Source organism: Cucurbita pepo, chromosome 3 (assembly GCF_057944985.1).
Source record: "Cucurbita pepo subsp. pepo isolate OVF chromosome 3, ASM5794498v1, whole genome shotgun sequence".
NCBI classification, from domain to species: domain Eukaryota; kingdom Viridiplantae; phylum Streptophyta; class Magnoliopsida; order Cucurbitales; family Cucurbitaceae; genus Cucurbita; species Cucurbita pepo.
The window spans coordinates 6,115,654-6,138,334 of NC_141800.1; the positions used below are offsets into that span (position 1 = coordinate 6,115,654).

Below are 22,681 nucleotides of genomic sequence, written 5' to 3' on the forward strand. Positions count from 1 at the left end.
CCTCTTCCTCGTTTAAAATAGTAAATTCTTATGCGACGGTTTAAATATTTTAATAAATTTTTCAAAAGTTTCCATGGACTATGAGATCTCACGTCGGTTGAAAAAGAAAACGAAACATTTCTTAAAATAATGTGGAAACATCTCTCACAGACACATTTTAAAACCGTGAGACTAACGGTGATACGTAACGGGCCAAAGTAGATAATCCCTGCTAACGGTGAGCTTAGGCTATTACAAATGGCATTAGAGTCAGACACCGAGCGGTGTGCCAACAAAGACGCTGGCCCCCCAAGGGGGTGGATTGTGAGATCCCACATTAGTTGGAGAGGAGAACGAAGCATTCTTTATAGGAAAGTGAAAACCTCTCCCTAACAAACATGTTTCAGAACACTTCAAACTAATAGAACACATTGTCGGTCTTACGTGTTTCAAAATATAACGTTTGAATTTAAAATTAAAACAAAACAATTACAAATGGAATAATCTAAATAATGAAATAAAAGCGTCCTATACTCCTATGACTAAGAATTTAAACATGCAACTACCTTATGCACGTGCCACAGTATCTATTTCCGATGTCGTCGTCGTCCATACATGGGCGTCTTCTCTTTACCTGAAAAATGATATTTGGCACACGACTTGAGTATTTCGAAGAATACTCAGTAAGTGACCCACTGTAGGGGTCATGCTGATGCAAACACGTGCAACTTGCTCTTGGGATCGAGCTCTAACTCATCTAGGAGTGACCTCCAATCTCGAACAAATTGGATGTGTAGTACTTCTTTACACATGACCCACACGTGCCAGCGTGAATCCTCCGGGCGCTCGCCTGGACCCTCTAATCAAGCTAATCTGTAACGACGTCTGGAAGTTAGCGGAACCCCATAGTGTCATGAACTATTCAAACTTGATAGTATGGGTAATTATCATAGGTTTAATGTATGGAGCACAATTGCGAGTATGAACTATTTATTGGGCTGTTTTTCTTGAGGCTTCAACTCTACCGTAGAAAGGAGAGACTTAAAATATAAATATATCTAAGAATAGCTTAACAATCCTCACATTTGTGCCGATCAAGGTAGGTCTTAAACAAAGATACTCTCATTTTCCATACGTTAATAACTTCGCCTACAAAATGGCTTTAATGTTGGCTTGGTTGAATGACTTGTATGATGTACGAATGACGAATTTTTCATGATTGTTTGATGCGTTTTGTGTTATGTTATGTTTATGCAATGATACAAGATGTACTATAATATGATTATGTCATGTTATGGAACTATGTTGTGATATTAATGTTCTATGATGCATGAACCTCCATATATTACACTACATAAACTACGATATCATGTACGTCGTGGTATTATGCACGCTCCTTTCCCTCCATAGCTTCTGCCAACGTGAGTTTAAGCTAGCCCAAGAAGTAGACTTAGAGGATACGTATACGAGTCTGCTAGGTGGATCTATGTGTGCATGTGTAGATAAATATTACACATTCAACTCTATCCAGACTGAAAAGTAGAGATCGTTGCATGTATTTGCATTTTTCGACCGCAACAGTGTGATTAAACAGTGTGATTATTTACTGAGTATTTTTTTAAATTATCAAATCAAGTGCTAATTTTTTTTAGATGAAGGTAAGACAACCATGTAGGGTCACTATATAGGCTATGAGAATGAAGGTATGATAGTTGCATTTTCTATTCAAGTTATAGCCCTTAGGTTAGATATCAAAATTAGTTACTTAACATTAATGTTTAAAATATGGTAGTCTCGATTTTATGGAAATGTCAATATCAATAGATAATTTTGAAAAAAAAAAAATATATACAACAAAAATACTAATAAATTAAATTAATAAAAAATAAAAAAAAAACTATTTTCCAATTTTAAATATATTAAAATACTTATCATTGACTCGAGATAAAAGAGGCATACGATGATGTAATTAATATGAATTATAATGTTTAACAATTCAAAAATTATGAAAAGGTTGTAATAAATAATTATTAAAAAAAAAAATAATTGCCCAGCTTAGTGAACCACGAATTATTCATCGTCTTTTTCAAAATTAAAATTAAAGTTGTTTCTATAAATAATTAAATAAATTAATAAAGAAAAGAAAAGGAAAAATGTAGCAATTATCTCTACAATTTGCTTTTCATTGACCGTGACCGAGAGTATTGACACGGACCATTGTATTCTTTTTTCATTAATATGTCGATATCTAATATTGTCCACCAAATCCGCTTTTTAATCATATTGTATAAAATTGACCTTATATTTAATAAAAATATCAACACATAATATTAATAATAACCCTCTTCCTCGTTTAGAATAGTAAATTCTTATACGACGGTTTAAATATTCTCATAAATTTTTCAAAAGTTCCCATGGACTATGAGATCTCATGTCGGTTGGAAAAGAGAACGAAACATTTCTTAAAATAATGTGGAAACATCTCTCATAGACACATTTTAAAACCGTGAGACTAACGGCGATACGTAACGGGCCAAAGTAGATAATCTCTGCTACGGTGAGCTTAGGCTATTACAAATGGCATCAGAGCCAGACACTGAGCGGTGTGCCAACAAAGACGCTGGCCCCCAAGGGGGTGGATTGTGAGATCCCACGTCAGTTGGAGAGGAGAACGAAGCGTTCTTTATAGGAATGTGAAAACCTCTCCCTAACAAATAGATTTTAAAAACATAAGGCTGACGGCGATACATAACGATTCCAAACGGATAATATCTACTAGCGGCGTACTTGGGCTGTTACACTGACATCCATATTTTCATTAAATTGAGGTCTCTACATTTTTCATCAACATTGTCATTTAAAACTTGAGTGTTAATATTACTCTCTTTAATTTTTCGTCATGAAATTTTTGAAGTTAAGGGTTTATTATGATTTCATTCAAGTGACACAGGTGAAACAAGATTTGAGGTTTCAAACATATGCATCGTCAAATTTGTAATAAGACACAAGAATAGACCAACAACGTTGTTCATTTGAAAAAAAAAACACGTACCATTATGTTACATTGCATTGTAATGAAACTATAAAAAGATGGTGGAATTCTGAGAAGATTTCCAAACCCATCATAACATGATGTACGACCAAACTGATTATTTAAACATGACGTTGAAATGGAAAATTGAAGAAGAAACCAGAAACGGAAATGAAAGGATTTGGTTTCAAGCAGGGCATTGGAAGCCGGACGGAACCTTCTTTCCACAGTAGTTCAAAAGCAAGTTGAGGGAAACTGCGAGGTCAATCTTGAGACCCAAGGCTCTGGCCTTTACCGCAGTGCAAAGGCACACAGCAGCTTCTAGGTCAACAAGGCCTTGGATTAGGGTGCAGCATGGGGATTTTGGTGGTGAGCCGATCACTAAGTGCACTAGATCGTCCAGCAAGTCAGCGCAGACACCAAGCTTGAGGGTGTCCCTGGGGCACTTGGGGAGTGATGGTTGCTGCCTTGACGGGGTGGGCTTGTGGGGCTTGGGTGGCGGCGGTGGGCAAGGGACATTGGTGGAGCTGACCATAGTGAAGAAGAGGAGGTTGAGGAGGAGTTGGAGGGCAATGGGTGAAGAGAGCTTGGAAGCCATTGGTGGAGAGATATTGAAGTGTTTGTAGGTTTGTGGGATGACTTGTGAAGAATTATGAGAAGGGTTAGGGTTTTTATAAATGGGGTTTGGGAATTTGTTGTATTTTAAAACAAAAATTCCTTATAAATTGCTGGATATGAAACACCTAACTCTTTGAGTTAGTTTATTAAGTTTTGAGGAATTGATTTGAGAGATGGGTTTTTAATTAGTTTGTCTTTTTTAAAGTATTATAAAAATGTCAAATGGCCTACAAACTAGACGAAGTGATGTTTGATAATAAGATATCAAATACTTTTTAAAATAAATTATTGTGGTTTGTATAGTTGGAAAATAATATTTGATAGAACCCTTCCAGACAAGTGGGTAATAGATGATAATCTAGAGATTATTTTTAGCACAAATAATTTTTACAAATATAATATGGTTTTTTTTTAAATATAACTATGAGATTCCACGTCATTTTGAAGGAGTAACGAAACATTTTTTTTTTTATAAGGGTGTGGAAACCTCTCCCTAGTAAATTGTAAAATTGGCGGCGATATATAATGAGTCAAAGGGCTTAAATATATGTTAACAATGAGTTTTGATATAATTGATGTTAGTATGACATAACAGTACAACTTCTAAAACATGACAAGACTAAGATTGTTATTACATGCATGCTTTGAAAATCTTTTAAAGTTTACTTAAGATGAAAATGGTTATAACATAAAAGATCTCAAAAAAAAAAAAAAAAAAAAAAATTAGCATATATTGGACGGTTAAACTTCGATAGCATGAAACCCATCCTTGTTTCAAATAAGAACATGTTGAATAAGATATTAAAAGAATGAAAAATTGAAATATAAACAAAACACTATTGAAAGTCTCTCCTAACTTCTATAGCAATCACTCTGCTGCTTAAGATTTCTTTGCCTTTACGTAAAAAATAGAAAATATTGATTATAAAAAATATTTAGTAAATAATCTTAGTTCTAGGATTAGTAGATACAATCCTAAACAAAGTCTTAATTAGAGGATTAATGTTACTTAAGGGGTAGAATGTAATTAAAGGAGTAAAACAAAGTTTTGAAAAAAAATATACCGTAAATAGAAGTGAGTTATTGAATCAATCGCCTAATTGCATTGGATATCAACATCAATTTTTTGAAGGAAGAATGGTCGTTTAAGGAGGTCAACTGAGTAAATTCTATTCTTGAACCCTCTTTTTGTTCATTGGGTTAATTTTGTAGCAATAGTTCAAATTTGAACTAGGAGATCACGTTTTAGTTTTAGAATTAAATTTTGTACCAAGCAGGAACTAAAACATGTTATATACCTAATGTCATGTCATGTCATGTCATGTCATGTAAAGTAAAGGCATGTTATAGATTATATTATACTAATGATGATGCATGATGAAAGCCATGATGAATACTATGCATACATGTCTCGTATGTGTACTATGACATGAATAAAAGGATAAATGAAATGATTCTTACTGATTTTAAGCCATTGGAACCTCACGCATTTATGTATGTTGTGCATCATGATACATCTCCGTTATGTTAGTACATATGTGTACTTTTGATATTTATGTTCGTCATGATATCATGTGGGTCTTTTCCTCTGTGGTGTTCGGCGCGTCAGCAGATTTAACCCAACGAGTCAAGCCTTAGGGGTATGTAGACGAGTCCATCCTTAACGGTCCATGTGCGCATGTGTGCTGTAACGACCCAAAATTTTCTGCTTAATTTAAGGTCGCTACTGTATACGTACCATAAACATTGAATGCGGAAGACTTTATTTGAATTCCATAAAACATAACCTTTATTTTAAAACAAAGTCATGGACTTACGTGTTTTGAAAACATCTTTAAAACGACACAACAAAAGACTTAAATAAAATGAATAAGAGTTTAAGTTAAAAACATCCTATTCTAGCCCAAGTCTAAGAAAATAAATACCACTACCCTCTGCATGTGCCTTGGTCTCGAGTTGCGATGTCGTCGTCAACCGTACCGGAATGCCTTGCCTTAACCTGAGAAATGTAGTAGCATATGGCTTGAGTATTTAAAGAAATACTCAGCAAGTGACCCCACTATTGGGGTTAAATGCAACAATCACATGGAATGAAATGATGAGACCTATCTTTCATTTCGTTTTCCCTACGATGCTGTCGTAACGGATAATTTTGGACGTGTACCATATACTCTACACACAGCCCATACGTGCGAGTATGGGCTCACCAGCTAATTCGCACACTGCTGGGCCACCTTCCTTACCCGGTGGGCATACTCTGGGAGCCCCTTAGGCCAGACACTCGCTAGAACTAGTAACCGTCACGGCAGCGCTATGCAGACATAACGATCGTTGTCCTGCCATTGGATGTGCGCGTCTGTACCCTCGTGATGGGATAGGGGTATCCGTCCCAAATGCATGAGCACACATAATGCATGAGGTCCCAAAACTTTTCCATTTTCATTATCCTTTAATACAACCCCGCTAGCATTATGTACGTATCATATCATTTTTCATATCGTTTCAAATATCGTTCATCATTCATGTCATATCGTTTCTCATCCTTCAATTCTCAAATCATACATAATTCTAACGGGGTTATACTTCATGTCATTTATCGTAATTTCATGTCATTCATATCGTGCTGTATACACACAATTTAGGAGACCTAACATAACGTTCTATGCTTTTAACATAACATTTCATCATATACACATCATACCATAACATATTGCATCACAATGTCTCATATCATAAACGAGTCATAACATAAACACTTCATAGTCATATCGTTCTCTAACTTATCATAGCCTTAACGTTCTTTACTTATCACAGACATAGCATTACGTTAACGTACCTTAGTCATCTCATCACAAGAACTTAACCTAACGCTATCGTTCTATCAATCTATCACAAACCTATCCATTTCTACCCGTAGCCTAACTGTATTTTTCCATCAATCTCTCATATCCATATCACTCCAGTATGTAACCTAACCTTAACGTTTCATGAACGTATTTTACTCCTATCGTTACATTTCGTTTTGTGCATCCTTCTCGTATCCTATCTCAAACATATCATTGAACACATCGTACCATAATTATTATTAAACAATTCACATATTATAACATATACATAACAAATAAGAAGCATATCGATCCACAGACAATTCACACATATCAATATATATGACACGTGCAGAATCACGGGGCACGTGTCAACAGCAAATATAACCATGCCGATAGTAAGTTCACTTACTTGGCTAGCTTAAATCGTTGCCACGAATATATCTTTAATGAATGTTCGATTCCGTCCTTTGAAATCCGAGTTAACCTATGTGAGCCTATGACATCAGTTTCAAGTTTGAAATCTACAAAATTATTTCTCTCATTTACATGGGTCCATTGTTAAAAGTCTTGAAATATAATCAATAATTATATTTTTATTAAAAATCTTATTTTTAATGGTTACTGTGGTAGAAAGAGAAGTATATACAACTATTTAAGTTATTCTCGCCTTTACTACTCTCTGTATTTACCATCTGCATTTACCTTTCCCTCTATATTTAGTTTGTGGTTTTTAATTCCCTAATTTTTTTTTTGTTCCGTGTGCCTTTTCATTCTGTTCTCATGTATTCTAAATTTACAGTGGATCTCTGTTTCCAAATCTTTCCTTACCTCAATGTTTACTGTTCACAAATTTTCTTGGTCATTCTATTTTTAATCTATTCATTTGGCTACTTATATAAATTTAATCCAATATTACTAATGATTTGCTAGAATTCATATGAATGATGGACATTTAGTTTCTAACTCAAACCTAAACCATTGTAATAATTCAATGAAGATCTAACTATAATTGGCTGTGATTTCTAAAAAACAATAGGATAAAAGAAAATGAAGATTTAATATATACCTTATCGATCGGATCTATCTTCACATAAATCTCACATGAATCACAGCTGAGTAAAAAGGCCATTCTCATTAATTTTTTTTCTCAAGTAAAACTGAGTTGTTTTTCTGTTTCTTTTTTTTGCAAGGAACTGTTGCTTTGTGGCAGAAGGATGGGTTGAGGAGAGATAATTGTGGGGGAGGGATGAAAGGTTAGTGGAGAGAAGTGGGGAAAGGTTGTTTTTTTTTTTTGTTTATTTATTTATTATTATTATTATTATTATTTTAACTATTTTTTTATAATTATTTTATTTGTTTCTTTCTTTATTGTTGGGCTATTACATGAGCGGTGTCTGAAAAAGTACCACACATCCAACCTTACCCAGACTAGAAAGAGCTCAATGTCATGTTATATTGTTTTAAAGCATAGGTCATATCATGTATATGTTTGTTTGCATTATCTTACCCCAACCGTAGGGTTACTTATTGAGTATTTCTTAAAATACTAGCCACATACTACCCTTATATTTTAGGTAAAGGTAAAGCACCCCTACACATACGACCGTGATTCTAGAATGGTCATAGAAGCTAAGTTATGAGAGTAGTATGCATTGTTTTTCTTCATGGGTAGTTCAGGGTTCTCATCTTCGTACTGGAATCATGTTAATGTTTCTTTTCCAACGTTGATGGTACTTTTTATTTTTTATTTTTAAATTGAATGGGTAAATTCATAGCTTCATAAGAAAGATTTTAATGAGTAATTCGTTGAAGAATCGTACGTGTAGTGACACCTCTCATCCAGGTTAGTGAATGTAAGGCATTACCGTAATTTAAAAATAGAGACTATTGTCAACTAATCAAAATTTATTTGTTTATCCTAATAGAAGTTAGGATAATTCATCAAAATCAAAATGATTAATTGAGAGTGACGCACAAATAATCTACTAGTATGATTTGATTGTTCGAAAACTATTTATTGTCTGCCGACATAATATTTTAATAGATCGAAAATAGAAAGTTTATAATTAAAATATATCAAAAAAAGAAAAAAGAAGAACTTGAAAAATTGGAAGGCATCACTCCAAGACAATTTACTTAAAAGAAAGTCAAAGTAATGGACAAGCAAAGAGAGGTGTGTGACACATCCTAGAACTCCACCAATCAATACATTGCATAATCAAATATAAAAACATTAATTAGTCAATTTAATGACTTTTATTTCTTCCTTTTTTTTTTTTTTTTTACTCTTAATTTAAACTTTATTCTCCACTTGCAACCATACATCAAAAAGTCAAACCTTCAAGATTTGATCCATTAAAAAACATTATATTTCCTTTGTTGTTCATTCTTAATCAATCCCAAAAAAGCCATATCAACTCTACCAATAGTTTCTCTTTAACTATTCAAATATTGTAGTTTTGCATGTCAATAACTAAACTTAAATTTCTACTAATCATAATTTAGAAATAATGTTTAGGTTAAATATTTATCTTTGTATAAGTTTTTTTTAATTATATTTTTCTTTATGATCGAAACAGTAAACGCAAGTTAAATAAATTGTTGAACAATGAATGTATATGTCAACTATCGATGAAAATGTCAGTTCGTATCAGTTATTTACGTGAGGGACCATTACGACTAATAAATTAAAGTAAAAAAAAAAAAAAAAAACTGAAGAAATCGACCTACAAGAAATTAATATCCATATATTTATTTATTTATTTTTAAATTCGAATCAAACATTATAGTCAATGATATAATCCAATCCAATGATATATGTTCATTTTGGTTAATAGTCTACATTTTATTAAAATGATAGGTTTCATATTTATAATTTTAATTTCATGTGAAATAAATTTAATTCTTTTAATTAAAGTAGATTTTAAAAATTAAGAGGTGAAATTTATAATTATTTTAAATTAAGTCATTACTACACATAAGGATCTTGAAACAAATACAAATTTACTTCTCAATACAAGAATGTTTACCCTACTTCATGTGTTCCATGTGTTTATGCTCGGTAAGTACATGATCGACAAGACTCTAGTGATATATTATGAGCCTTTGCAGTTAGACAAAAGCTTGAGTAAAGAAAAAAAATATCTATATAGATTTTAGCTCGATAAGTGATGAAATTGCACATTAGAGAGATAACATTTATCACATGAAAATGATGATGGAGAAGTTCCTAGAGTTATTCCAAGCTTAAGATGTGTGTGTTATTTCTCAATCTTCATACTATCATTTCTTTTATTTCTAGCCAACGCCAATTTGGAGAACATGATGAAGAAAAAGAAAATGGAGGAAGTCGATTTGGAGTTAGTTTTGGAACTATTCCTCAACGAGTAGGATAAAACGAACATCAACTCAAGAAATTTAGTGAACCCTGCACATGTCATTATTATGACTGTTTGCATGTATTATGTGATGCTATGCTATGTTATAACTGTTTCATGACTGTTTGCATGTATTTTTTTAGCACGTGTTTCAAACGGCCCGGTTTGGGGTTTCTGAATTAGGGTTTGGATTTTAAGCACTTTTTTACTGCTTTATACCCTCCATTTCTTTGACATTCTATCTAAATCGTCATGCCTAATCATTCCCCAAAAAAAGTTCTTAAAACATGGACAATTAATAAGTTTTTTAGCACGTGTTTCAAACGTCCCGGTTTGGGGTTTCCGAATTAGGATTTTGATTTTAAGAACTTCTTACTTCTTTACACACTCGGTTTATTCGGCATTCTCTTCTAAATCATCATGCCTAATCATTCCCCCCGAAAGTTTCTTAAAACATGGACAGTTACTCGGTTTTTTAGCACATGTTTCAAACGTCCCGGTTTGGGGTTTCCGAATCAGGGTTTCGATTTTAAGAACTTTTTTACTTCTTTATACACTCAGTTTCTTCGAAATTCTATTCTAAATCATCATGCATAATCATTCCCTACAAAAGGTTCTTAAAACATGGACAGTTACTTAGTTTTTTAGCACGTGTTTCAAACGTCCCGGTTTGGGGTTTCCGAATTAGGATTTCAATTTTAAGCACTTTTTTAGTGCTTTATACACTCCGTTTCTTAGACATTCTATTCTAAATCATCATGCCTAAGCATTCCCCACAAAAGTTTCTTAAAACATGGACAGTTACTCAGTTTTTATAGCACGTGTTTCAAACGTCCCAGTTTGGGGTTTCCGAATTAGGGTTTCGATTTTAAGCACTTTTTTACAGCGTTATACACTCCGTTTCTTCGACATTCTATTCTAAATCATCATGCCTAATCATTCCCCCCTAAAGTTTCTTAAAACATGGACAGTTACTCGGTTTTTTAGCACGAGTTTCAAACGTCCCGGTTTGGGGTTTCCGAATTAGGGTTACGATTTCAAGCACTTTTTTACTGCTTTATACACACCGCTTCTTCGACATTCTATTCTAAATCATCATTTCTATTCATTCCTCAGAAAATTTTCGAAAAATATGGACAGTTACTTGTCTTTTCAAGCACTTGTTTCAAATGTCCCGGTTTGGGGTTTCCGAATTAGGGTTTGAATTTAAGCACTTTTATTACTGCTTTATACACTCCGATTCTTCGAAATTCTCTTATAAATCATCATGCCTAATCATTCCCTACAAAATTTCCGTAAAACATGGACAGTTACTCGGTTTTTTAGAACGAGTTTCAAACGTCCCGGTTTGGGGTTTTTGAATTAGGGTTTCGATTTTAAGCACTTTTTTACAGCGTTATACACTCCGTTTCTTCGACATTCTATTCTAAATCATCATGCCTAATCATTCCCCATAAAAGGTTCTTAAAACATGGACAGTTACTCGGTTTTTTTAGCACGTGTTTCAAACGTTCCGGTTTGGGGTTTCCGAATTAGGATTTCGATTTTTCCTTTATACACTTGGTTTCTTCTACATTCTCTTCTAAATCATCATTTCTATTCATTCCCCATAAAATTTTCGAAAAATATGGATAGTTAATTGTTTTTTTTAGCACTTGTTTCAAACGTCCCGGTTTGGGGTTTCCGAATTAGGGTTTGATTTTAAGCACTTTTATTACTGCTTTATACACTCCGTTTCTTCGAAATTCTCTTATAAATCATCATGCCTAATCATTCCCTACAAAATTTTCGTAAAACATGGACAGTTACAAAGTTTTTTAGCACGAGTTTCAAACATCCCAGTTTGGGGTTTCTGAATTAGGGTTTCGATTTTAAGCACTTTTTTACAGCGTTATACACTCTGTTTCTTCGACATTCTATTCTAAATCATCATGCCTAATCATTCCCCACAAAAGGTTCTTAAAACATGGACAGTTACTCGATTTTTTAGCACGTGTTTCAAACGTTCCAGTTTGGGGTTTCCGAATTAGGATTTCGATTTTAAGCACTTTTTACTGCTTTATACACTCGGTTTCTTCGACATTCTCTTGTAAATCATCATGCCTAATCATTCCCCATAAAAGTGTTGAAAAACATGGACAGTTACTCGGTTTTTGTAGTACTTATTTCAAACGTACCGGTCTGGGGTTTCCGAATTAATGTTACGATTTCAAGCATTTTTTTACTGCTTTATACCCTCTATTTCTTCGACATTCTATTCTAAATCATCATGCCTAATCATTCCCCACGAAAGTTTCGAAAAACATGGACAGTTACTGGATTATTTTAGCACGTGTTTCAAACGTCCCAGTTTCGGGTTTCCGAATTAGGGTTTCGATTTTAAGCACTTTTTTACTCCTTTATACACTCCGTTTCTTCGACATTCTGTTCTAAATCATCATTCCTAATCATTCCCCACAAAAGATTCTTAAAACATGGACAGTTACTCAGTTTTTTTAGCACCTGTTTCAAACGTCCCGGTTTGGGGTTTTAGAATTACGATTTCTATTTTAAGCATTTTTTGACTGCTTTATACACTCCGTTTCTTCGACATTCTATTCTAATTAGTATGCCTAATAATTCCTCATAAAATTTTCGAAAGACATGGACAGTTCCCCAATTTTTGTAGCACGTGTTTAGAACGTCCCGGTTTGGGGTTTCCGAATTAGGGTTTCGATTTTAAGCACTTTTTTACTGCTTTATACACTCCGTTTCTTCAAAATTCTATTCTAAATCATCATGTCTCATCATTCCCTACAAAAGTTTCGAAAAACATAAACAGTTACTTGGTTTTTTTAGCACGTGTTTCAAACGTCCCGGTTTGGGGTTTCCGAATTAGTGTTTCGACTTTAAGCACTTTTTTACTGCTTTATACACTCCGTTTCTTAGACATTGTATTCTAAATCAACATGCCTGATCATTCCCCAAAAAAGTTTCGAAAAACATGGACAGTTACTAGGTGTTTTTAGCACGTGTTTCAAACGTCCCGGTTTGGGGCTTCCGAATTAGGTTTTCGATTTGAAGCTCTTTTTCACTGCTTTATACACTTCGTTTCTTCAACATTCTATTCGAAATCAAAATGCCTAATTATTCCCCACAAAAGGTTTTTAAAACATGGACAGTTACTCAGTTTTTTTAGCACGTGTTTCAAACATCCCGGTTTGGGGTTTCTGAATTAGGATTTCGATTTTAAGCAAATTTTACTGCTTTATATACTCTGTTTCTTTAACATTCTCTTCTAAATCATCATACCTAATCATTCCCATAAAAGTTTCAAAAACATGGATAGTTACTCGGTTTTTGTAGCACTTGTTTCAAACGTCCCTATTTTGGGTTTCCAAATTAGGGTTACGATTTCAAGCACTTTTTTAATGCTTTATATACTCTGTTTCTTCGACATTCTATTCTAAATCATCATGCCTAATTATTCCCCTTTAAAGTTTTAAAAACCATGGACAGTTACTCGATTTTTTAGCACGTGTTTCAAACGTCCCGGTTTGGGGTTTCCGAATTTGGGTTACGATTTCAAGCACTTTTTTACTACTTTATACACTCCGTTTCTTCGACATTCTATTCTAAATCATCATGCCTAATTATTCCCCTTTAAAGTTTTGAAAACCATGGACAGTTACTCGGTTTTTTAGCACGTGTTTCAAACGTCCCGGTTTGGGGTTTCCGAATTTGGGTTACGATTTCAAGCACTTTTTTACTGCTTTATACACTCCACTTCTTCGACATTCTATTCTTAATAATCATGCCTAATCATTCCCAAATAGGGTTATTAAAATATGGAAAGTTACTTGGTTTGTTTAGCACGTGTTTCAAACGTCCCAGTTTGGGGTTTCCGAATTAGGTTTTCGATTTGAAGCAATTTTTTCCGTTCTATACACTCCGTTTCTTCGACATTCTATTCTAAATCATCAAGCCTAATTATTCCCCACAAAAGTTTCGAAAAACATGGACAGTTACTGGGTTATTTTAGCACGTGTTTCAAACGTCCCGGTTTGGGGTTTTCGAATTAGGGTTCAATTTTAAGCACTTTTTTACTGCTTTATACACTCCGTTTCTTTGACATTCTATTCTAAATCATCATGCCTAATCATTCCCCACAAAAGTTTCAAAAAACATGGACAGTTACTCAGTGTTTTTAGGACGTGTTTCAAACGTCCCGGTTTGGGGTTTCCGAATTAGGGTTCAATTTTAAGCACTTTTTTACTCCTTTATACACTCCATTTCTTGGACATTCTATTCTAAATCATCATGCCTAATCATTCCCCACAAAAGTTTCGAAATACATGGACAGTTACTCGGTGTTTTTAGGACGTTTTTCAAACGTCCCGGTTTGGGGTTTCCGAATTTGGGTTACGATTTCAAGCACTTTTTTACTGCTTTATACACTCCGTTTCTTCGACATTCTATTCTAAATCATCGTGCCTAATCATTTCCCACAAAAAATTTTCTAAACATGTCAGTTACTCGATTTTTTTAGCTCGTGTTTCAAACATCTCGGTTTGGGGTTTCTGAATTAGGGTTTCGATTTTAAGCACTTTTTTACTGCTTTATACCCTCCATTTCTTTGACATTCTATTCTAAATCGTCATGCCTAATCATTCCCCAAAAAAAGTTCTTAAAACATGGACAATTAATAAGTTTTTTAGCACGTGTTTCAAACGTCCCGGTTTGGGGTTTCCGAATTAGGATTTTGATTTTAAGAACTTCTTACTTCTTTATACACTCGGTTTATTCGACATTCTCTTCTAAATCATCATGCTTAATCATTCCCCCCGAAAGTTTCTTAAAACATGGACAGTTACTCGGTTTTTTTAGCTCGTGTTTCAAACGTCTCGGTTTGGAGTTTCCAAATTAGGGTTTCGATTTTAAGCACTTTTTTACTGCTTTATACACTCTATTTTTCAACATTCTGTTCTAAATCATCATGCCTAATCATTCCCCACAAAAGTTTCTTAAAACGTGGACAGTTACTCGATTTTTTTAGCACGTGTTTCAAACGTCCCGGTTTTGGGTTTTCGAAATAGGGTATCGATTTTAAGCACTTATTTACTGCTTTATACACTCTGTTTCTTCGACATTCTATTCTAAATCATCATACCTAATCATTTCTCACAAAAGTTTCGAAAAACATGGACAGTTACCCGGTTTTTTTTACACGTGTTTCAAACGTCCCGGTTTGGGGTTTCCGAATTAGGGTTTCGATTTTAAGCACTTTTTTACAGCGTTATACACTCCGTTTCTTCGACATTCTATTCTAAATCATCATGCCTAATCATTCCCCCCTAAAGTTTCTTAAAACATGGACAGTTACTCGGTTTTTTAGCACGAGTTTCAAACGTCCCGATTTGGGGTTTTCGAATTAGGGTTACGATTTTAAGCACTTTTTTACTGCTTTATACACTCCGCTTCTTCGACATTCTATTCTCAATCATCATTTCTAATCATTCCCCATAAAAGTTTTGAAAAAGATGGAAAGTTACTTGGATTCTTTAGCACGTGTTTCAAACGTCCCGGTTTCGGGTTTCCGAATTAGGGTTTCGATTTTAAGAACTTTTTTACTTTTTTACAGACTCCGTTTCTTCAACATTCTATTCTAGATCAGAATGCCTAATCATTCCCCACAAAATATCCGAAAAACATGGATAGTTCCCCGATTTTTGTAGCACGTGATTCAAACGTCCCGGTTTGGGGTTTCCGAATTAGGGTTTTGATTTTAAGCACTTTTTTTACTGCTTTAAACACTTCGCTTCTTCGACATTTTATTCTAAATCATCATTTCTAATCATTCCCAACAAAAGTTTCAAAAAACATGAATAGTTATTCGGTTTTTTTAGCACCTGTATCAAACGTCCACGTTTGGGGTTTCCGAATTAGGGTTTCGATTTAAAGAACTTTTTTATTGCTTTATACACTCGGTTTCTGAAACATTCTGTTCAAAATCATCATGCCTAATAATTTTTACGAAGTGGGTAATAAATGATAATCTAGAGATTATTTTTAGCACAAATAATTTTTACAAATATAATATGGTTTTTTTTTTTTTTTTTTTTTTTTTTAAATATAACTATGAGATTCCACGTCTGTCTGAAGGAGTAACGAAACATTTTTTTTTTATAAGGGTGTGGAAACCTCTCCCTAGTAAATTGTAAAATTGGCGGCGATATATAATGAGTCAAAGCGGATAAATATATGTTAACAATGAGTTTTGGTATATATTGATATTAGTATGACATAACAATACAACTTCTAAAACATGACAAGACTAAGATTGTTATTACATGCATGCTTTGAAAATCTTTTAAAGTTTACTTAAGATGAAAATGGTTATAAGATAAGAGATCTCAAAAAATAAATAAAAAATAAAAAATAAAAAAATTAGACTTTTCTTTACGATCAACAAAAATGAATTTTAAAACATAAATTGGACGGTTAAACTTCGATATAGGCTATAAAGTGTTGTTTGAGAATAAGGAGTGATTGATTAGAGATGTAGTGCAAAGACTTGTTCAATGTCAAAATGAAAGTAAAAAGCTTTAATCTAAATCCGATGGAGAAAGAGCAGATGACCTTTATATCCATAGCTAGTGCCACTAAGATTTGGTACAAAAGACTTGGGCTCTTTCATCATCGAGGTTTGCTATAGATGTAGTCAAAGAAGCTGGTAGAAAGACTCGCCGACATTAATGATTACATTCCTTTTTGTCGTGCTTGTAATTTTAGGGAACAACATAGGCAACCCTTTCCTAAACATTCATGGAGAGCCTCGAAAAAACTGCAGCTGGTTCATACTGATCTTTGTGGTCGTCAACGAACACCATCATTAAATGGTAATCTTTATTACATTGTTTTTATTGATGATCTAACGAGAATGTGTTGGATCTTCTTGCTCAAGCAAAGGCCAGAAGTTGCGGATGTATTTTGAAATTCAAAGCCAGAGTTGAGAATGAAAGTGCATGCTTGATTAAGACTATAAGATCAGATAATTGCAAGGAGTACATTTAACAGTTTTTGTGAAGAGGCTGGAATTGAATAAAAATTGACAGCACTATACACTCCTCAACAGAATGACGTCAGTGAAAGGAGGAATAGATTCATAATGGAGATGATATTTCATCTATTGAAGAGTTTACATGACCATAAAGTATCTTGTGCATCGTTCATGTTGTAGGATGATGCACAAATATGTTTCTCAGTTCTAATGGTGGTGTAATCACACGACATTATGAGAAGAGTAATACTTGAGCATGGTCACATGTATAAAAAAATAGGAACTCACCAAGAATTCATGAGGCGAATGAGCTTAGCCTAGCCTCGAAATTGGTCTACATGAAGACAAAGAAGGTAGAGAGATTCATCATAGACTTGGATGAAGGTGTTTGCCTCGACCTAGGCTTACTCTATAAAGCTATTCATCAAGATTTTCTCAACTCGACCAAGGTGGCCTCAACCTAAGTGACTTATTTCTAGCCTCGATGGCTTAGGCCTCGACCTTGACTCTAAGATCATCCCTTTGTCATGGCTTTCTAATACTGCATGGGTAACAAATTTTGATTTAACTTATTTGATTCGGTTTGGCATTCCTCGTATTTTATTTTTTATTCACTCATTCCCATTTAGGTTTAGCTTCTTCTTTAGTCTCAAGTTAATGTTTTATGTAACGATCCTAAATTTTTACATACTCAGAGTCGCTACCAAGTCTCATGCTTACCTCTTAAATGCGGAATATAGCTCTTAGATACTCATCATAAATAACGAAAAATTTAAAACACATTCAGAACACTTCAAACTACTAAAACACATTGTCGGTCTTACGTGTTTCAAAATATAACGTTGGAATTTAAAATTAACACAAAACAATTACAAATGGAATAATCTAAATAATGAAATAAAAGCGTCCTATACTCCTATGACTAAGAATTTAAACATGCAACTACCTTATGCACGTACCACAGTATCTATTTTCGATATCGTCGTCGTCCGTACATGGGCGTTTTGTCTTTACCTGAAAAATGATATGTGGCACACAGCTTGAGTATTTCAAAGAATACTCAATAAGTGACCCACTATAGGGGTCATGCTGATGCAAACACATGCAACATGCTCTTGGGATCAAGCTCTAGCTCATCTAAGAGTGACCTCCAATCTCGAACAAATTGGATGTGTAGTACTTCCTTTACACATGACCAACACATGCGAGCGTGAATCCTCCGGGCGCTCGCCTGGACCCTTTAATCAAGCTAATATGTAACGACGTCTGGAAGTCAGTGGAACCCCATAGTGTCATGAACTATTCAAACTTGATAGTTTGGCTAATTATCATAGGTTTAATGTATGGAGCACAATTACAAGTATGAACTATTTATTGGGCTATTTTTCTTGAGGCTTCAACTCTACCGGAGAAAGGAGACTTAAAATATAAATATATCTAAAAATAGCTGATCGCTTGTGGATGTATAGAATAAAATGATGTAAAATTCACAAGAATAAGTGCAAGTATACACTATCACAAATACCAAGTAATAAGTAAATTATCGATTCCACAGGGAACCTATCTTTTTTATTAATTTTTTGGCTGAAAATTGAGTTTTTGTGTAACATTCAAATGGGTGTTGGAGATTTTAACTATTTAAACAAAACTAAAACAGAGTGCTACTGCTGTCGAAAAATAGAAAATTATGAGACAATCAACTATAATGAGGAAGGTTCGACTAAGAGAGATTAAATAGATAAGTTGTTGAGTTTTGTGGTTGATTTTAGTTCCTTTTAATAGATTCTCAAGCCCACTTCCGAGGGTCTTGAATGGTGATTATTTCAATAATCGTTGTAATTTCTATTATCAAGGATATAAGAGAAGAATTATTCCTAACCCTTCTATTACCCTTCAAGTCTCCTTGCTATCAAACTAGAGTATTAAAGAGGATTTCATTGCTCCCTCTCTTCTCCCGAACAAGAGAACAACTATGTATGTAAAGTTGCTAATTAAACATACATGTAAATCATTAACAACAACTCTTTAATAAACTAAAATCATACCGTCAACATACTTAAACTATATAAAACTCTCTCGCCTCCCCTATTAAGTTTAGCTCTCCATACAAACTGAATTAAACAGAGGAATCTGCATCTTGGTCAAGTAAAATTGATGGAATAAGAAAAGAGAATAAGGAAATAGAGAGTTATCCCGGTTTGTTGTCGTTCGTCAATGGAAGTTCCCTTCTCTTAAGCTCTCATGTCCACCTCTTTGCCCTAATCAATCCTTGTTGGTCTCCTTTTTCTTCTGCTGTCAACAGCTACTGGATTAGGGTTTTCTTCTTCTTCTCTATTTCATAGCAGTTCACTGCAGCAGAGGCTGCTGCTGTGTAATTCGATTTTTCTCCCTAAAGTGTGGCTCTCCTCCTCTTGGTCTTTCTTTTCCTTTTATATTGAACATGGGTTCCCCTTTAGGGCTGAAAATGAATAAGTTGTCCACATAGAATGTTCCTCATTGGGTAATCAATGACCCACTTGAACTGCTGACGTGGATTTAAAATTTCCATGTCATCCCCCATTTGTTTCCAAATTTGCTACTTCCACATGGTTTAGCATAAATGTCTGAAATTTTACCACGTAACTCAATTAAACATACAATTAAGATCGATTTATGCAAAATCATATTTTTTTCATGTTGGACCGCAATAAACGATTTCATGCTCACTAAGTAGAATAATTGGGGTAATAAATGATTAAATTGTGAATAAGAGTGCAGTATTAACTACAAAAGGACTTGATATGACTCTACTATTAGAGAGTTATCAATAGCTCAACAATCCTCACATTTGTGCCCATCAAGGTAGGTCTTAAACAAAGATACTCTAATTTTCCATACGTTAATAACTTCGCCTACGAAATGGCTTTAATGTTGGCTTGGTTGAATGACTTGTATGATGTACGAATGACGAATTTTTCATGATTGTTTGATGCGTTTTGTGGTATGTTATGTTTATGCAATGATACAAGATGTACTATAATATGATTATGTCATGTTATGGAACTATGTTGTGATGTTAATGTTCTATGATGCATGAACCTCCATATATTACACTACATAAACTACGATATCATGTACGTCGTGATATTATGCACGCTCCTTTCCCTCCATAGCTTCTGCCAACGTGAGTGTAAGCTAGCCCAACAAGTAGACTTAGAGGATACGTATACGAGTCTGCTAGGTGGATCTATGTGTGCATGTTTAGAGAAATACACATTCAGCTCTATCCAGACTGAAAAGTAGAGATCGTTGCATGTATTTCCATTTTTCGACCGCAACAGTGTGATTATTTACTGAGTATTTTTTTAAATTATCAAACCAAGTGCTATTTTTTTTAGATGAAGGCAAGACAACCATGTAGGGTCACTATATAGGCTATGAGAATGAGAGTATGATAGTTGCATTTTCTATTCAAGTTATAGCCCTTAGGTTAGATATCAAAATTAGTTACTTAACATTAATGTTTCAAATGTTAATTTTGACAAAAAAATATCGAAATCTCGATTTTATGGAAATGTCAATATCAATAGATAATTTTGAAAAAAAAAATATATATATAAAACAAAAATACTAATAAATTAAATTAATAAAAAAAAACCTATTTTACAATTTTAAATATATTAAAATACTTATTATTGACTCGAGATAAAAGAGGCATATGATCATGTAATTAATATGAATTTTAATGGTTAACAATTCAAAAATTATAAAAAGGTTGTAATAAATAATTATTGGAAAAAAAAAAAATTAATTGTCCAGCTGAGTGAACCACCAATTATTCATCATCTTTTTCAAAATTAAAATTAAAGTTGGATTTATAAATAAATAAATAAAGAAAAGAAAAAGAAAAATGTAGCAATTATCTCTACAATTTGCTTTTCATTGACCGAGAGTATTGACACGGACCATTGTATTTTTTTTTAAATTAGTATGTCGATATCTAATATTGTCAAGGAAATCCACTTTTTAATCATATCGTATAAAATTGACCTTATATTTTATAAAAATATCAACACATAATATTAATAATAACCCTCTTCCTCGTTTAAAATAGTAAATTCTTATGCAACGGTTTAAATATTTTCATAAATTTTTCAAAAGTTCCCATGGACTATGAGATCTCACGTCGGTTGAAAAAGAGAACGAAACATTTCTTAAAATAATGTGGAAACATCTCTCACAGATACATTTTAAAACCGTGAGACTAACGGCGATACGTAACCGGCCGAAGTAGATAATCCCTGCTAACGGTGAGCTTAGGCTATTAAAATGGCATTAGAGTCAGACACCGAGCGGTGTGCCAACAAAGACGCTGGCCCGCCAAGGGGGTGGATTGTGAGATCCCACGTTAGTTGGGAGGAGAACGAAGCATTCTTTATAGGAATGTGAAAACCTCTCCCTAACAAACATGTTTCAGAACACTTCAAACTAATAAAACACATTGTCGGTCTTACGTGTTTCAAAATATAACGTTGGAATTTAAAATTAAAACAAAACAATTACAAATGGAATAATCTAAATAATGAAATAAAAGCTTCCTATACTCCTATGACTAAGAATTTAAATATGCAACTACCTTATGCACGTGCCACAGTATCTATTTTCGATGTCGTCGTCATCCGTACATGGGCGTCTTCTCTTTACCTGAAAAATGATATTTGGCACACGGCTTGAGTATTTCGAAGAATACTCAGTAAGTGACCCACTGTAGGGGTCATGCTGATGCAAACACATGCAACATGCTCTTGGGATCGAGCTCTAACTCATCTAGGAGTGACCTCCAATCTCGAACAAATTGGATGTGTAGTACTTCTTTACACATGACCCACATGTGCGAGCGTGAATCCTCAAGGCGCTCGCCTGGACCCTCTAATCAAGCTAATCTGTAATGACGTCTGGAAGTTAGCACAACCCCATAGTGTCATGAACTATTCAAACTTGATAGTATGGTTAATTATCATAGGTTTAATGTATGGAGCACAATTGCGAGTATGAACTATTTATTGGGCTGTTTTTCTTGAGGCTTCAACTCTACCGTAGAAAGAAGAGACTTAAAATATAAATATATCTAAGAATAGCTTAACAATCCTCACATTTATGCCGATCAAGGTAGGTCTTAAACAAAGATACTCTAATTTTCCATACGTTAATAACTTCGCCTACGAAATGGCTTTAATGTTTGCTTGGTTGAATGACTTGTACGATGTATGAATGACGAATTTTTCATGATTGTTTGATGCGTTTTGTGTTATGTTATGTTTATGCAATGATACAAGATGTACTATAATATGATTATGTCATGTTATGGAACTATGTTGTGATATTAATGTTGTATGCTGCATGAACCTCCATATATTACACTACATAAACTACGATATCATGTACGTCGTGGTATTATGCACGCTCCTTTCCCTCTATAGCTTCTGCCAACGTGAGTTTAAGCTAGCCCAAGAAGTAGACTTAGAGGATACGTATACGAGTCTGCTAGGTGGATCTATGTGTGCATGTGTAGATAAATATTACACATTCAACTCTATCCAGACTGAAAAGTAGAGATCGTTGCATGTATTTGCATTTTCCGACCGCAACAGTGTGATTATTTACTGAGTATTTTTTTAAATTATCAAACCAAGTGCTATTTTTTTTAGATGAAGGTAAGACAACCATGTAGGGTCACTATATGGCTATGAGAATGAAGGTATGATAGTTGCATTTTCTATTCAAGTTATAGCCCTTAGGTTAGATATCAAAATTAGTTACTAAACATTAA

At 34.0% G+C, this 22,681-nt stretch overlaps 1 pseudogene; it reads right to left on the reverse strand.

The window, feature by feature from the left end:
• Nucleotides 1-3,182: 3,182 nt before the first annotated feature.
• Nucleotides 3,183-3,608, reverse strand: LOC147793099 (14 kDa proline-rich protein DC2.15 pseudogene; annotated as a pseudogene).
• Nucleotides 3,609-22,681: the final 19,073 nt, after the last annotated feature.